This window comes from Drosophila takahashii, chromosome 3R (genome assembly GCF_030179915.1).
Source record: "Drosophila takahashii strain IR98-3 E-12201 chromosome 3R, DtakHiC1v2, whole genome shotgun sequence".
NCBI classification, from domain to species: Eukaryota; Metazoa; Arthropoda; class Insecta; order Diptera; family Drosophilidae; genus Drosophila; species Drosophila takahashii.
The window spans coordinates 24409308-24423333 of record NC_091681.1 but is presented as its reverse complement, the minus strand read 5'-3'; the positions used below and the strand labels follow the sequence as shown (position 1 = coordinate 24423333).

The 14026-nt window shown below is 37.6% G+C and overlaps 1 protein-coding gene across 1 annotated transcript in view; it reads right to left on the bottom strand.

Moving 5' to 3' along the window:
* LOC138913281 (sex determination protein fruitless-like) overlaps positions 1 to 12901 on the bottom strand; it is a 31505-nt gene extending 18604 nt beyond the window's left edge. The window contains exon 1 of the mRNA XM_070216366.1: positions 12439 to 12901. The gene's annotated coding sequence lies outside the window, so the exon portion shown is untranslated. The remainder of the gene's footprint in view (positions 1 to 12438) is intronic.
* Between the last annotated feature and the right edge of the window lie 1125 nt (positions 12902 to 14026).

The window sequence follows — 14026 nt, the reverse complement described above, 5'->3', positions numbered from 1 at the left end:
CTGCGACTGCGACAGCGGCAGAGGCAGAGGCGTCGACATCGTTGGCACATCACATACGCCCGCCGATGAAAAATGGCTGCCCTTGGCGCCGCAGCGACGCCCAACTGTCAGACAGACGGACAGGGCAGCCAGACACCCAAGGAACAACAAAAAAACACAAGAAAAACAGGGATAAGTCTGCGGGATTGCGGTACAGATTATAGACTATTAGGTACCCCTTAATCACATTTAAAAAAAATTTATTACAATTGAATTTCGAGAAAATTAGACATCCACAATTTTTTTGTGGGATTGTTTTTAGAACTTGTCTTTGTAGCATACTTTTTTAATATGTTTTGAATAAATTTGACAATGGATCATTTTTAATGTATAGAAAATTAAGTATTTAAAAAAAAGGATATTTTGATTAGATTCTTAGAATTGGTAAAGAAGGTCTTTAATTAACATTTTTTATTTTTCAAACTGATAAGTAAGCATTTAAAGGAATTTTACTAGTTGCATAATAACTGAACAATCCCTACATTAATAAAATGAAAGGGTATAAAAAAATCTGGCTCGTCTACTGCTGTTTTTGTCTCTGTCTGACGGCTCGGTCCACACTAGACAGCAAAGTTAAAATTGCAAGTAAGGCTTTTATCACGTGCTTATGGCCTCGGCCCCCCGAAAATCCGCTCCCTTCTTAGTGCCCTTTTGCGAAGCAGCTCTGAAAGTCGTAAGTAGGTTGTTTCCAGCTTTTCCAGAACTTCGTTTTTGGCATAGAAAATAGCTGAAAATCGAATTCCTTTTGTCCGACTGTTTACTGTGCCTGCGATTGTGTGATATGTGGGCGGTAAAGGCAGCTGGGGAGGCGAGGGAAAGGCAGGGCCCAAAAACCAAATACCAATAAAACTTACTGTACTAACTTGCCCACAGTGTTGAGATTGAGCTCGAGGATTGCTGTGTCCTAAATCAGGTTAGTCTGCTTAGCTATATGTGTGTTTTTTCTACGAAATACCTTGAATTGTTAGCAAGACAACGGAAATTTTAGCACAACTTTAGTTTAGGCTTTAGACGTAATTTATTGGTATTAAAGGGTCTTATCTGTTATGTTGTTTGGTGCATTAGCTGAACGTGTTTGTATGCATATATTGAACTCATTAGATAAATTTAAATTTTTCATGAATAAGAGGTTTTAGGAAAGTCTTTGAACTAATAGTAAAAAATATGTTTTGCCCATAAAAAACCTTCAGGCGTTATTAAACTCTCAAACACCAGTTAGAGCCTGTTGAATTTTCGCATTAAAAAGTATATTTCTTACTGCTTTGTGTCAAGTTGGCCAACACTGTTTCCTTTTCTGCCATAATCGAGTAGATCATCATAATGCGCTTTGTGACGTTGTGTCAGCTTCAAGTGGCCGGGTCCACAGTGCCTTCGCTTCTGTGCGGAGCTCTCTGTGCGGCCCCAAAAGCTGTGCATATTTTACACAATCCAGGGGACTACCGTGGTGCCTACTGCCACCCCTTATCGTCATCCTTATTCCGCCTTCCATCTACCCCATACAACACCCAACTTTCGGTTGAGATTTATCGCTATCGTGCAACTTGGCCAAAGAGTTCGGCCATAGAGGCATGGGTTTTTGGGGGGAATTCCGACAATGCCTTTGGCCTGGACTTGGACTTGCAACTGCAACTGGACCTGGGACCAGGGCATACTTTCGTCCTTCACGACAAAACATTCGTGGCCAATTTCTTATGCACAGTGCAGTAGTAGCTTCAAAATGGCAATTTAATAATAGGCATTTTCTTTCTAGCACATTTCTAATCATTTTTATAAGTTTGCCATGCAGAAGTCTAAAATTATTAAAAATTACCCAAAAATAAACATTTGTAAAATGTTAGATGTTAAGTTAGATTTTTTTAAAAATAAAACTTTAAAACAAAAGAAATTCAATTTCCCGGAAGCGAAGAAAAAATTCTAGACAATATAAATTGCCTACTATCGCTGGTCATAAATCGGACAATTTGGCACTGCATATAATCGATGATGACGATGCGAATCGCATCCATGTTGGGCAAATGAATTGAAAGTTATTTTGATTGCCAGTCGATTGGATTGGCTGGGCATGAATAAATTTCGGCCTCGCTACCCGGCCGCATAATTGTATGCATGTGATGTAAGATTTTAGCATTTTAATGAGATGTTTACGCCACGGCCAATCAGTTGGCCAATCTATCGTGTTTTCGTCTAATTTTCATGTAAATAAGCCACGCCTCCGTATCCCCCGCCCTTATTCGAAGTTCAATTGCAGGTGGACAGTTAAAAGGGCAACCTGTGACAGGACGGAAGATCCTCGATGCCATAACTACTGTGCCGAAAAGGACACTCAGAAAAAATACCGTCTAACTCTTATGAAGAACAAATTTTGTTTTCAAAAATAGAATTTTTTCTTGAGCATGATTTTTTTAAATCACAGATTATTATGGGTTTATATGGGTTTAAAACTTCTTTTCTGCATTTTACAAATGTAATCTAAAATTGTTTTTTTCAATACTTTTTTCAACAATACTTTTTAGAATTCTTGTGTTCGGAATTTCAAGCCGATTAAACTTTTTAAGTGCATCTAGTTTGCCTATCAGAACTGACAACAATCCGTTGTTTGACCAGTAAACACAGAGGTGGGCCTGTGGAGGGGGTCGAACATGCATACCTGATCCACAGTGACTGCACAAAGTTCGGGCACACAAACGGCAGACGCATGGCTCGCCTTTCCAGGCGTCACCCCTCCGGAAAAAGACGAAAAATGAGGCAAAATCCAACGTAACATGGCTAAAAGGCATACCAGGCAGTAGCCAGTATAACCCACTCCCCTCGCTGCGTTCCTCATTTTCCAGTACTTCGCAAACCGTTTCACAAAACGTTATATGCAAATCGCATTTGGCATACATATTTAGCAGTTGTTGCCAAACGGCCAAAGGAGACGACACTGGGCAAAAAAATGAGGGGTTCACTTTCAGCCACTCAACTCGTATGTAAATTTGCCAAGCTCTTCCACGAGAACTCTGCCATTCATATGTAAAATTTCAATCGAATGAAAGATTAGAAATTTTAGTCGGAAAAAAACAGAATAAACTATGTAATCAAAAGAGCATTTTGATTTTTCTGTCAGTGTACGGAGATGCCGGAGCTTGTCCGCCCGACATTAGCATATGCCAGCGACAGTTGGCTCCTGGCAAGGTTACACAAGCAAACGCACACGATAAATAGGATATTGAAACGACAGTTGGGGGAACCCCTTCGAAACCCCTTCGCAACCCCTTCGGAACCCCTTCACAACCGCTTCGCCACCCACCGCCGATGTAAGAACTTCAGAGATAGTCTTCCCCTCCTCTTTGGTCACATTAAAAGTAAAAGGAAAACATTTTTGAGCCGCTTGCTATTTATAAATGTGCCGGACATCGAAATGCCCATGGATATGGATGAGCTTAGATATCTCTGGACGAGATAATTCGTTTAACTTGGCCTAATAAAAAATGCAGCTGGCTTTTAGGCGCAGCAAAATTCTTCGATTTGGGGGTTTTCCGGAGAATCAGAGGAATCAGGAAATTATTGGAATCGCTTTGCCTTGAGTCTGAGCCGGGAAAACTTTGAGTTTTGCTAATTGAAAAGCACAAAACGGGCGGCGGAAGAAGCCGTTTGGTCAAAAGGAAATTAATTGCAAATGACAAACACTTGACCGTAGGATATCCTTTCAATTTTAAGTTTTTTTTCTCCCCCTATTTCCAACGGAAATATCCTTGTGCCATTTGCCAGGCCATCGATGGCATTTAATTTCCGAGCTGGCGCCAAAACTTTAAACCGGCCCGGGGCATTTTCCCAAAGTTCGCGGGAAAACTTGCTAAATTCCAGGCAAGGTGAGCCGAATTTTCCGCTCTCTCTTTATGTCGCCAAAGTTTTACAACTAACGGAATGGCTAACACCAACAAATCATCGGGATACCCACTATATAAATAATCCAAGCAAACAAAGCTGGTTCGCGATACATGAAAGGGTGCCAGGATGAGAACTAGAGAGAGCGAAAGAGATGGAGGGATAGAGGAAAAGGGACGGAAAGCAGACCGCCATGAGTGCACAGTAAATGAGCCAAAGGTTTAGGGCTGAGAATACAGTAAATACCGGAAAATTCCGGAGCCCGTTGCATTTTTGGAAGTAATTTATGATTGAGAATAGACTTATTCTAAAAGTTATTCTTTTAAATTATTAAAGCTAATAATACGGTATTATTAAGTAAATCGCCAAAGAAAATTGGTGTTATTAAAATAAAAGAATTTTTAATTACTTTTAATTAAAAATAAACGACGTAAGGAACTGAAAAAGTTCTCTAATAATACACTTGAACTAATTTTTTAAACATATTTCCTAAGACATTTTTTTTAGCTACTAAACAAAAATAATGTTAATGTAAGGCTAATTAGGATGTACATAAAAAAAAACACTGTTTAATCAAAGCCCGTTAAAAATCGGAAGTTCAGAAATGATTTCACTTATAACCCTTTTGGCTTTTTTTCTGGTGGACGAGTATCTCAATATACCATAAATGTAATTTTACTTAAGACCAATATTGGCAACTAGATGTTTGGAGTTACTTTTTTAAATCGGTAAAGCTATGCTAATACTCTGTTTCAAAATGTTGTATTAAGTTACCACTGTATCGATGTGGCATTTCGCTGGCAATCAGGCAGCCACCTAGTCGTGGTCGTAGTTGTTGTAATTTTAACGGCACCGCCGACAGTCGCGACAGTTTGGTCCTTTACCTTTCTCCCAGCCAGGATGTGTAACACCCCCTCTTCACCCATCCTCTTTTTTTAGCCCCCTGTCGCCGTCGTCTGGCATTGCGGTTAATGAAAACTGCGATTTTACTTGGCGAAATTGGGTCGCTGCTCTGCTCTTGTTTCTGTTTTCCGCTCCCTGTCTCTTTCTCCGCCGCTGATGCTGTCTCTGTCTCTGCAGCCAGCCAGCTATCCCCGTCCCTTTCACTGTCTGCTGCCGTCGCTGTTTTCCTGATGCGGGAAAACTGCTCGTTTTGCATTTACTTACTGGCTGCTGCCATTTACTGGAGCCCTTTTTTTTCTCTTTTCCCCCAGTTGTTTTCTTTCTTTTCGGTTGTCGCTCCACTTTTTTTTTGGCTGGCAGCCGACACCGAAAGCGTTTATAGAAGAAAAGTCGCGGGGCAAGAAGTGAAAATCTGTCTGCCGAGAATTTCCATACAATTTACTCTATACCAGTGAACTATTCGGTCGTTGAATAAATATGCAAGCAGATCATAAAGCGATACCAAGTGCTAAACAGTTAAATAAATGGCTCAGTTTTTGCTGGGAAAAAGAAGAGTCAAGTACATCGATGCTGTTCCAATATTAAAATGTCAAAATAACTTTATAGATTGAGATTATTGAATAAATTAAAGAAATTGTTGAGAATATAATAATATTTGTATTATATATTATTGAAATATATTTTTTTTCAATTTCTGATATTTATTATATTAACATTATTTATTTTTTTACTTAAATTCAGCCTTAATTAATTAATATTAGGATCTGCAGCTAAAATTACTATATGTTATACATCTAATTTATCTTACACATCTTATCATATTAAAAAATGAAAAACAATTTGATATATCTGAAATCATTACTTTTTTAATTTTTCAAATGCAACCAATTATAAAATTACAAAATAAACTCAACATTGCGACTCCACAATAGGCCAATTTTTCAATTGTTGAGCTCACTCTTGGTCAACCATAACATAACAATTATGGAAACATTAAGAATGTTGCATTGCAGGACTCCAGAAACAATTTGTGGACAAAAGAAATTGTATTCTTTTTTGTGACACATTCAAGTCTGCAGCGGAATATTTATATTCTTCTGGCGCCTTTTGGTCTCTTATGTCTCGAGGGAGCCTTTTGTCCTTTTTGCTGCCTCTCCGTTTCTCCGATTCTGAAGTCACTGCTGGTGGCAAATCCATAATCAGTGTCGACTTAGCGTCCAGTTTAGCGCTTGCCTTTAGCCATTTCCATAGATAATTTAAGAAGTCGCCGGGCAAGGCCATAAATAAACACCGAGCCACCCACATTTTTACACGGCAAATTACACACGGCTTAAAGGAAAAACAAGCGGATATGGAAAAGGGGTTTCCCATCTCACATGTGTATGCATAGTTGCGGTGAAAAAAATAGCATAGGATTTGGGATTTTTTAAAATAATGGCTTGAAAAATGGGTTGAAAAAAATACAATACCTGAAGAATATAAAAATGCTCCTTGGCTTTCTAAAAACTAACTAACATTACTTAGCCTTGAACATATACAGCGACATTAAAAAAATAGTCGCTTTAAAATGGTTGTATCAGAATTATATCCTTTTTATTGACCTAGTCCTTCTAACTTGGCCTGCGGTGTATTGTGTGTTTATAGTGGAATATTTTCACGCCTCAATAGCGCACATTTGTCTTGTGTAGACGGGCCAGCGTTTTCAACGTTATCATTTTAAGCAGGCGCACAGGGTGCTCATGTCCTCTGTCCCAGAACAAGGACGAGAACAGGAGCCGGAACAGGCCAAGAGCAGTGGGCTAAAAAGGGGCAAGAATACTGTGAAAAAAAAGGAGCAAGAATGGAGGGCAGTCTGCTGGCTGAACATAAAATGCACTTGGCCGTGTCTCTGGCGTCTGGCAGGATTCGATTGGAGTGGACTGGACTCCACTGGACTGCAGTTTAAAGCCCGACCAAAGCTCGTGGCCAAGTGCTTAAAATTCTGTAAAATTGGATAAGGCGAGGCCAATGGTTTTACACCCCAAAAACCCAAAGGTGTAAATGGAGCAGAAACGCAGACAGAATGAAAGGGAAGGACACGTACAGTGAAGCTAAGCAATGTTTATTTATTTCCTTTCTCATTATTTATTCTGTTAAGAAAATTAAGACCAAAACATAATATAAAAATATTTATAATAAAAAAGTTTTGTATTAATGCTCTGAGTTTCTAACTAGAACTCTTCAAGTGCGAATAATCTTTGGTTTTAGCGAACCCCCACTGTAGTTGAATGGTATTTACAGGCACTCAATGTGTCCAACTAATCGAGCCGACAGAGATACAACGCATCTAATAGTCTTTGACCAGGAGCAGAGGATGCGTTGCACCCAAGTGCTGGATGTGGATATTTTAAATAATTTATCAAATGCCATGTCGTGCTGTGGCATTGTTGATGCTCTTTCGGCTTCTTTGGCTTGTAATGAAATTAAATATTGATGCAGGCGTTTGCCTGGACAGCAAGTCGAAGAAAAATACTAAATATCGGAAGAGCAAAACCACAGGCCTAATAAAACTGCTCATGGGCATTAGGTAATCAAAATGTTAGCCAAGTCCAGGCATTTTACGCAATTTTACAAATTCAACTCTCTGTCCTTCTCGGTCCACATCTATGTGGGTCCTTCCTTCCATCCATCCTTCCATCTATATAGCTGACCTGCTCTGTCTTGAGGTCCTGTCCGAGTCATTTTATTACTTTGAGCATTTTTGAGCATTTGGGCAAATACTTTTCATGCATTTTTAAATTGAAGCAATTATGAAGCAACTGGCTTAGTAAAGACATTTTTGTCTCCTTTAATTGGCAGCCGAGCTGCAGTTTTGAGCTGAATTTTGCTAGTTTTATGTAAGAGGCGACTGGATTGTAAAATCTTCATCTTCATCTGGCCAAAAAGTTGTGCACAGAAATTCATTTAACAATTTGTGGTTTCGCACACTAATTGTTTGTCGAAAAAAGCGGCAAGAACGAAAGAAACGAAATAAAACCTGAAAAGTGTATACAGTTGAGGTGTCCAAGCAAACCGATAAATTGGTTGGCAATTATAAGCCAAATATTTGCATATCTCAAATGCTCTTATTCCCAATTCAAATGGAATTAGAGAGACTTCTGGTATCATTATTGGCCTAAGGTTAAATGTGCAATGCGAATTTAAAGTGCTTGCATTTTTATGGCAAAAAAGAAAATGAATTTCCAAGATTAAAATCTATGATCTACACATAATAATAGATTTAAAAACCATAGAATAAAATACCTGTATTTTGGCAACTGTTTAAAATTATTTGAAAGCGATATTTGATTTTTAAAATATTCCCAATTGTGTAAGCATGCTCTGCGAATTCAAGACCAGCTTACAAGGTCAAAGGGCGTGTGCGGGGTGGAAAACTTCAGACAATTCAAACACAAAACGCTTTGTGCATTCATTCCACTAAACTCTTTCTACAAGTGCTAGGCGCAGACTTTTGAGCACAAAAGCATCGGAAAAATGTCAGAGTTACTAGCAAAGTCAAATAAAGCAACGTTGGAAGCCCCGAAAAGTGCGCTTTAAGTTTTAAATTACTTGGAGGTATTAGCGTTTAACTATTCGTGACTTTCGGAACTTGTTTTTGTGGTGTAACTTTTTTCGCCAAGTTAAAGTGTAAAAGTTGGGCTAATCCCAGCTTAGCTAATAAGCTACGCGAAGCTGCAAAAATTATACAATGCGAAAACTTATCACAAAAGCTTCTTATTTTGATGCTCAATTGAATAAAATGTGAAATTTTAAAATATTCCTCTGTTTATTTTGACCTGCAGCTGATCATATACATTTTTAGCCAAATATTCCTGTTTAAATGGTTTTAATTAATATTTTGGTTATACAAATAGTTACTAAAATAGATATAATACACTGAATTATCCATATCTTTATTTGCTAATTTGCTCGGTCATTCTGTAAAATACTTAATTGCACAAGCCCCATTTACAGTGACCACTTTTTATGTTTCGTTAATTTGTAATAAATTACGAGAGTTGATTTAGATTATTTTAGCGAAGCTTTTATCTAATGTGCACTCAACGAATGGCCCATAATACTATATTATGACTATTTCCGATTTAGCCAGGCCACATATGTAAACACACCCACAAAAACACACGTAATCGCGTGAAAATAAACACACTCATGGAATAAAATCTGTTAATGACAATAAAGTGTAAAAACATAAAAGGCTGTAATTGTCGAGTGCATGGAAATGAAATTTGTAAAACACCAACAACCACAGCAGATGACCATTTTAAGCCCCACACCACAACATCTCCTTCGACATCCCATCTTATGCAATGTTGATATTGTATAATTTGTACAATGTGTCGCCTGTAGACCAACCGTTAGTTATGTTTGTTAATTTCCATGTTGTAAATAAATAATTAAATTACTTTGCAGGGAAATGCATCATAATGGGCCCGACACCGGAAAGAGACCCAATAAAATACACAACACAGATATTAAGTTGTTTTTAATGTGCATGGAATGTTGTCATCCTGTGGATCTCTCTCGTATGGATCTCTGTGGGGTCTGGGAATTATTCGAGACTGGCTGGCAATCATTGGGGCCAGGCCATCATCGTTCTGCCAACAAAATCGAATTACTTCCGTATGTTGTGGCAATGTACTCGCACTTGCATATATATCCCCAATTCAGGCCGCACAACAGCAGCTCCATCTCGACACTTCACTTGTCCTTGTCAACCGTTACAGGCCGCCCTTTGCCCTCCTTTTTAAGCCCATTTTCCTCCCATACTTTTCCGGGCTTCCCCGGTTTTTACCACCGCACATCCCCCACACTCCCCAACTTGTTGGACTTTTGTAACGGTTCGTCTGGATGTGTTGTTCATCAGGCTGCAGCCTGCAGTTCGGCTTACACACAATTTACAAAATAACCTCAACTCACACACTCAATCCTCATACCGATCCATCCCCTTCCCCCTCAAAACTCCGCCACTGCAGCGCACAGGCGGAGGCCCTTCAGCCAGTCACTCAGTCAGTCAGTTGGGCTGGGAGAGTGTGTAAATTGTCTTGTGTAAATATGCAAATTTTTCTTATTTTCATACCCTAGATGAGGGTCTCATAATTTCAACAAGAACTTTAGAAGGCCCTCCAAGGAAATGCAGTTCAACTTCTCTGGCATAAATAAAGTTACTCAGTGGTTACACTTTGAAAAGGATTTTTTTGGAAGTAGAATTAGGAAATGGTAGCTACCAAAGGTAATGGAAGGAAAACAAATATTCTTAAAATAAAAGAATACTAAGTGTGAGCTTCAACCTTTTCTGACTAACTTATATTTTGAGGGGATTATAGTTCTAACAGAATTTTTTAAATCACTATATATCTCGCATTTTTAAGATGGTTCAGGTAGAGTTTTTTGAGATCTTTAAATAAAGAAATGTCCTCGATTTATACCCATCTCAGATATAATATCAAGTGTAGTTAAAATATATTTTAAAAATCTCTTCTTATTCTTTTCATACACACATTTTTCCTTTTATCCCGCCAATCTCAATTATTTCTTTAGCCTATGACTGGAATTCCATAAATATAATTATAAGATATAATAAAATAACTTTTTGAAAGGTTTGAGATCTTAAATATTCGCAATTTTTTGACAAACCATTCGATTCAAAGCACTATTTCCTAAAGGGTACTAAAAACATCGACTTCATATAGTACATCCTGTCAATCCTGTTTTTATTGTCAACGTTGTTGTTATTGTTTGTGTGTGGATCAGGGGCGCAGTGGGCGGGACGTTGGCAGTTCGTGTAAACAAACCAAGGCGTCGGATTAAAAAGTTTTGCATTACAAAGAGTTTTTCGGTGGCAGGGTGACGGGGACGAAGGACAGCAGGACGAGAGCTTGGGAAAATGTTTTGATTATTTAACTGCAAGTTACGATAAAACTAATTGCAATTACAAGCGGACTCTCTCTTTATGGCCTCTAATGAAATTGCCAATGCCAAGGCTGACGATTCAGCACAACTCAAATCAAACTCGGACGCAAACTTCGAATTGCAATTTTATTGGCTCGGTTCAATTCAAATGGTTTTGCTTTCTTTGTTGGCCCCTGCATAAATTTTCCTCGGGCAATATTGATTTCCATTACAAATCCAATATTAAACTATGCCCCTGAGAGCGATTACTCGATTTCTACCATTTGCTTACTTACTTAAACCTTTTGTAACTCATCGAAATTGAGGACACAGCTAGGGAACACACGCCGCACACAGATATGTGGTTATTACAAAGGATCATTAAGAAAATAGATATCTTTCCCATTGGAATTGTCTTTTAATCTATGAAAATATTGACTGCACATTTCGGGCTCATAATTTATGAAAATATTTTGGGGTCCCTTAGAACGAAGTGCACTAAATTTATGCTTGCCTGGGGATGTAATTCAAATATATTATTCAATTTAAATTGGTAACATGGCCATCTAAATAAAGATTTTTGCTTCTATTTTTTGCGACTTCTTTATGATGTCTTTCCATTTAAGATATATTATTTTTCAAGTAAACTAACATTTTAAAACTTTAATTCTCATTATGAAACGAATAGATTTTGTATTTGAAAATCCAACTTCTGTTGTTTTTTTACTTCTCTCCGAAGTTTTATATAAAAAATGTTTAATATAAGATTTTTCTTAAGTATTATATATTTGATAATGATTAAAGGATAGTTTAACACTTAATATAAGTCAATTGTTAAAATCTTTTTTTTTATTTCAGATACACTAATCAATACTATCAGGATTTTGAAAGAAACCGGTACAACAAAAAGTGTATTGAAAATTTACAAGATTTTGTTGAATATTTATTCAAAGCAAGACCATTTTCTTCACCTTAATATTTCCTAAAAACACTTGAAAAAACATAAAAGAATTTTTATTGGATTTCACCAAAAAAATAAGTAAGAAGTTTCAGTTAAAATAATTTGTTAAGTTACATTATTATTGTTATTATATAATATAAATTAAATGTGTTATTATGAATATTAGCAATACATTGTATTTTTATGTATTATGTCCAAAAACTAACGCCAAAAAGGGTTTTTTTTGGCGGGTAAGGAATTTTTCAAATATTAATCGGATAAAAATAACTATTTTGTTTCAAAATGTCGTTAAATTTTTTATGTTATTTTTTAAGTCAAAAACTTGATATATTCTGATGGATCAGGACATTTTCATGTATTTTGATCGACTGGTACATAATTATCTTGCAAGAAGTTTTCAAATATTTTAATGGTAACTAAAGTCTTTTTAAGTATTTTTTTTAAAAATGATATATATTATTTAAGGCGTTTATTTGGTTAAGCTAATTTATTCAAATTTTCGACTCAAATACATTAAGTTCAATTTTAAATTACGCTTTTAATTATTTATTTTAAAGGCAAAAATCGAAAGTATAATGTTTTTTAAAAAGCAATTTTCCCCTGTGCATTTTACATATTCCCCAAAACCACTTAATACAATTTTACCCACATAAAATCTGTTCTCAGAAAAACATATTACAAGCACTTCGGGTAACTATGCAGCAAAAGCTGGCTCTTAGTGGCTGGGAACACAGACTCACCTGCTTTTATTTGACCTTATGCGGCTGCAACTTGTTGACTTTAATGAAAATGCACTCAGAAGCTGGCAAGCTGGCTGGCACACACACAAAACGCTGGCACAACAAGTTAATATGTATTAGCTAGTCGCTAGTATGTCTCTAGTATATTGGCTTAAAACTCGGCACTCGGTGAGACACCAACAGAAAAAAAAGGACAAACAAAATCGGGCGGCACTCACACACAAACAAACGCGCAGTTAGAAAATCAAGCGCCAAAGGACCGACTCAAAACTTGGCTAACATGTCTGGCTAATTAGCGGTAGCGTTTCTAGCGCCCTGTTTTTTACAGCGTCCTATCATCTATGTAAGCGCTGAATGTAAAACGCTTTACAGGACTTTTACTCAGTGTCTGGTTTGGATTGCAATGTTGTGGCAGGCTTGTACGGTCGATTTCGCTGTCGCTGTCCTTCGAAGGGCTTGTGTGAGCTGTGCGTCCTTGCTGAAGGAGCCGCCGCGTCCAACTGACTGCTGCTGGATGTGCAAGCTGCGATTGTTGCAACGACTGCCGCGCGGCAGCAGCAGCAGCAAAACGCAGCAGCGGCAGCAAAAGCAGCAGCAACACATAAACGCAGTACATGGGGGGCGGTGGAATACATATACACTCGTTGCTGCCGAAGTTCCTTGCAGTCGAAGGGTTGTGTAGTTGCACTTGTAGTAGTTGCTCGTGTTGCAACACACACAGCAGCAGCAGCAACAGCAACAGCTACAGCAGCAACACGACGTCAACTTCGGCCCACATTGTGCAATTGGCTTAGTTTCCAGTCAACAACTAGCCGCCTTACAGTGCCCGTTTACAGCGGAGAGAAATGCTTTCTCTCTCTCTGTCTAAATGTATTTCCCCGTCTCTTTCTCTGACGCTTTCTCTCCGACGCCTTCGCCGAACAGCTGTTCGCGTTTTGCCGGCTCTTATCAGTGAAATGCTAACAGCTCTCTGTTAGCGTGCAAATGCACTCTATGTTCTCGTCTTTCGGCCGTGGCTTTTATTTTATTTGGCTTTGCCCTGCCTTTCCTTCATTTCCTTTCGCTGGGGTTTGATTTATTATGTAAAAGTACAAGGACAAGTGCCATATACAGTGAGGACTTCCTAATTCGGCGACATACTTAGGGTGATTTATGATCTAACAAATTAGAATTTTACTTAAAGAGTTATTGTTTAGTTTCATATACTTATATAACTGGCTTTGAGAAAATTGATATTACTGTTTTTTTTTTGCTCTTTTGGTAATACAACTTATTGGAGTCTAGACTTAAAAGTAAAAGTATTAAAAAATATATGTACAAAGAGATTAAAAAAAAATATTTGTAATATTTTGAAAAAATTTATAATTATATCATTTTAATAATTTCAAAATATTCTATATTTAAAGAGAGGAGATTTTTAATTTACAATTTTCTTTACCATGACAACGGTATAATATCTTAATAAATTTCTAATATACCTACCCAACAGTAATATTTTCGATTACTGAGAGATCACTGTACACAAGGAGCTGCGTGTGCGTGCCAAGTGTTGGACAAACAAGCTGAGCACTAAAGCCGGAATACATTT